The 4708-nt window shown below is 35.3% G+C and overlaps 1 non-coding gene across 1 annotated transcript; it reads left to right on the forward strand.

Moving 5' to 3' along the window:
• The first annotated feature begins 2099 nt into the window (after positions 1 to 2099).
• Positions 2100 to 2234, forward strand: LOC115867960. The gene has a single exon (XR_004045353.1). It is a non-coding gene; the product is annotated as a small nucleolar RNA SNORA15 (small nucleolar RNA).
• The last annotated feature ends 2474 nt before the right edge of the window (positions 2235 to 4708 follow it).

A 4708-nucleotide genomic window follows, 5' to 3' on the forward strand; every position in this document is an offset into this window, starting at 1 on the left:
CTACACAAATAGATTAAAACCTTAAAAACTAGAAACTTCATAAATAACTGACCAACCCACATTTTTGCGCCTCAAATGATAGAGTTTTGTCTGGGTAAATGTGGCCTTATGATTAAAAATGTGACAACAGATTTCCCTATAAGGCCTAGCGTTTGTAGCTAGCCAGAGATAAAGAAAGTTTATAATGACTTGATTTAAAGTAGTTTGTGTTGTACTACATATTTAGTTCAAGGTTTATTTCTTTTCCTTTGATCCAAATATATATATATATATATATAATTTTATTGGGGCTCATACAACTGTTATCACAATCCATACATCCATCCATTGTGTCAAGCACATTTGCACATTGGCTGCCATCCTCCTCCTCAAAACACTTGTTTTCTACTTGAACCCTTGTTATCAGCTCTTCATTTCCCCCGCCCCTCCTGTTAGGCCCCTCCCTCATGAACCCTTGTTAATTTATAAATAATTATTATTTTGTCATATCTTACACTGTCTGATATCTCCCTTTACCCACTTTTCTGTTGTCCATCACCCAGGGAGGAGGTTATATGTAGATACTTGTAATAGGTTCTCCTTTTCTACTCCACCTTCCCTCCACCCTCCTGGTATCGCCACTCTTCCTCCCCCTCCCCCACTATCATGATCCCAATTCTACCTTACAAATCCAGCTAGACCAGAGGATGTACACTGTTATAGACAGGAATTGGAAACACAGGGAATCCAGGACAGATGATCACTTCAGGACCAGTGGTGAGAGTGCCGAAGACACATTTGAACAATGTAAATAACATGAACTTGGAGTTTTTCCCAGATATAACTTCACCATTATTAGGAACCAGATAGCATGAAGTTCCAATATATTATCTTAAAAATCAGCCAGAAATAAGAGTCTCTGTAGAATCAATAAGGAACCTGATGGTGCTGTGGGTTGTGTGTTTGATTGCTAACCACAACGTCAACTATTGAAGCCCACCAACATCTCTGAAAGGAAAACAAGAAGCTTTCTGTTCCCATAAAGATTCACAGATTCAGAAAGCCACAGGAGAAGCTCCACTCTATCTGATAGGGTCACTGTGAGTCATAATAGCCTCACTGGCCGTGAGTTTGCTACAATAGATAGCACCAAAAGGTGTGTCAGAGTTCAAATCCTTTTAGTAAAATGAGATGAAATCTTGATATAAATGGCACAACGTTTCCCCCTGTGCAGAGGAACTCTTAAAAGGAAAGTTATACTTTTTCTTATGAAGTAGTTTTGAGTCAACTTCATCTCTAAAACATTTGACATGAATTATCCTTTACTTTTAACATTACAATGTGTTCTGTATTGTTTACTGCAACATTTAAAGAAGAAAATTTTAAACCTTCAAAATATTGGTGAAAATTGTTATCAAGTCTGACATTCTATATAAATTGCCCTCACAACATCCATATATGCGCTTTTCAATTGTCTTTTTCAACTCGTCTCAAGGTGTGTCGTGGGTTTGTATTGTCCAATTTGTAGTCTCTCTATTGTAGTGTGTGACACATAGCTGCTCATAGCAAACTTAAAACATGCTGCCATCTCCTTGATTTTAATGCATAGTGACCCCATAGGGAAGAGAAGAGCTGACCCTTTGTTTCCAAACCTCTCACTCTTTTAAAGGCTGCAGATTGACTGGTTGATTTGAACAACTCACTACATGATTGACAGCTCACTGTGTAACCAACTAGCCACCATGAGTCCATATAAAATTTCCCTCAGAAGTCCCTTAATATCTAATTATTTAAAAAATATTCCTCACTGTTTTTGTCTTATCCTCTGTGATGCTGAATTCTTTTCATAATTAAAATTAGAATCAGAAACTTATAAGCTCATATAATTTAATAGCTGAAAATATAGTGGAGCTCCATATCAAAGAAACTAGAGCTGATGTGGTCTATTCAATGCAATTATCTTAATCAGTGTCCCAAATAACTCCGGCAACATGCCTCAAAACCAAGACACCAAGAAATAAACTTAATTAGACTGTGTGACAGCGTGTAGAAAAAAATCATTGTTTTGAAGAAATGTAAGAATTCACGATTGATAAATTATGGATAATAGGGTAAACAACACATGGCTGAATACTGTGTTTTTTACCCGTAATCTACACAGCCAGACACCATGTCACAGTATTGTTTCCCTTTAACATATTTCCGGTGTGCTGTGTCTTCTTTATGGCATATCATCTGTAGAGGTCAACACCAGAAAAAAATAGGGTAAACAAAAGAAAACTTTAAAATAAGAATAATAACTAACCTAAGAAAATTTTGGGTTATTCTGTATTATAGAATAAAACTCACTATTAGTTAAATAATGCACACAGGTGAATTAAAATGAAAGTTACAAAATAAAAGATAAAAGAAATACATTTTTTAATTCATTAGAAGAATATGAAGTAAATATAGAGAAACAAAAGAATTAGGCAAATAAATAGCTAATATTTATTTAAAATAGGTTATAGAAAAATACAGTATAAGGAAATATTCAAAGAAAAAATGAAAATATTATAAGTTTGAAAATGGTACAAATGCCAATGCTGTGCTCACAGAGAGATTGATATAGAATATCCAACACGTAAACAATTTAGTTTAGCTATTGAATTTTAAGAATGTTGAAAAATTCCGATCATTCCCAGCTAGAAAACTTTTTTAACTACAAAGGAAAATATAGGAAGATTCTCTCTAGACTTTTTCCTTCTAATATTAAGTGTCAACAAAATAACCTATACAAAAATATAAGGAAAGGAATATACAATGCAAGAATACTATAAATATTGAATCATATCCAAGAACAAATATAAATAATTTATAGTCAAAAGGAAACTATTAGAATCAAAATTGTATATTTATTAGCATTTCCATCCAAATGCGAGAGTGTAATAATAGCAAATGTGAACATACACTGTCCTGCACATTACAAAATATGACGTAATATAATACAAGCTAATGTATTCAGATAATGACTATTATTCTGCATGCATGAGGTCAAAATGACTCAACATTGGCCTGCTTGCAACCAATAACATTGTTTTTTGCATCATGACAAGAATTTCAGAAGAAAATGTTTCTACATCAAATGGAAGTATTCGATATCTGCATTCATTTTCCTAGGACACAACACAATTGTGCTAGACCTTATTGGTTTTATATATTGTATTATGTAAAATTGCCGCACTTCATCCCTCAATTTGTCTTTCTATGGTGGCTTGCATATTGCTCTGATTCTCTAGTTTTATGCCTCTAGCATTTTAATACTGGAGGATTATTTATGTTGTACAGGTTTCAGCAGAGGTTCCAGCTTCCCAAAAAAGGACCTGGTATTTGAAACTCTTATGGGTAGCAGTAAAGTATTGTCTGGCAGGTTGGAAGATATTCAAAATGTGACTGGGGACGTATAGAGTTGGCCTCAATAAATTAGATATAATAAATCTATCCGTTCCATAATTTCCTGATATAATGCATCTCTAAAAGAGAAGAAAGAGGTGCAATGTACTCATTAATGATTACCATGTGGAATTATGATTTATGAACCTAGGAAAACTAGAGGGTCTTAAAGAAGAAAATAACTGCTCAAAGATTGATATCCTAGCCATTAATGAAATGAAGTGTACTTGGATTGACCATTTTGAATCTGATAATTATATGGTCTACTATACAAAGGCAGACAAATTAAGGAGGAATTTCAGGACATTCAATGCCAACAAGAAAATATGGATATTATCTTAAATACCCACCATATATCTTCAAAGAAGACTAGTTAAAAGACTCATTCAAAATTGCCTGGCAACCATCAATGCGAGATAGTAAGAAATAGAAAAAAATTAAGCAATTTCTGTAATCTAAACCTGATTAAATGGGCAATCAAATTGCATTGATAGAAATAAGAAAATTGGAAAGGAAAAGGAAAGATACAACCCCACTGCCAAGGAGTTGATTCCAGTTCTTCATGACTTATAGGATAAAATAAAATTGCCCCTTTGGGTTTCCTAAAGTCAAAATACATGAGGTAGAAGACAACCTGATTGTTCTTATTTGGAGGTGCTAATGGGCTTGAACCACTGATTTTGTGGATAGAAAATCAATGTATTACCCACTATACCACCATGATCCTAGGAAGAAAGATAGGTTGGTGGAATATATGGCCTTGATGATAGAAACAATGTCAGAAATAGCATGAGAAATACAACTCTCCTCTAGTTCCTAAATGTTTCCTCCCCACTCCCACTACCATGACTCGAATTTGACCTTGCAAGTCTGGCTAGACCAGAGGATGTACACTGGTACAGATAGGAACTGGAAATACAGGGAATCCAGGGTAGATGAGCCCTACAGGACCAGCGGTGTGAGTGGCGAAACAGGGAGGGTAAAGGGAGAGTGGGTAGGAAAGAGGGAACCGATTACAAGGAACTGTGTGTGACCTCCTCCCTGGGGGACAGACAACTGAAAAGTGGGTGAAGGGAGACGTCGGACAGGGCAAGATATGACAAAATACCAATTTATAAACTAACAAGGGCTCATGAGGGAGGGGGAGCGGAGAGGGAGGGGAAAAATGAGGACCTAATGTCGGGGGTTTAAATGGAGAGAAAATGTTTTGAGAATGATGTATAAATGCGCTTTACACAATTGATGTGTGTATGGATTGCGATAACAGTTGTATGAACCCCTAATAAAATGTTAAAAA

Source organism: Echinops telfairi, unplaced genomic scaffold (genome assembly GCF_000313985.2).
Source record: "Echinops telfairi isolate 266 unplaced genomic scaffold, ASM31398v2 ScPeMD7_7475;HRSCAF=8513, whole genome shotgun sequence".
In the NCBI taxonomy this organism is placed as follows: Eukaryota; Metazoa; Chordata; class Mammalia; order Afrosoricida; family Tenrecidae; genus Echinops; species Echinops telfairi.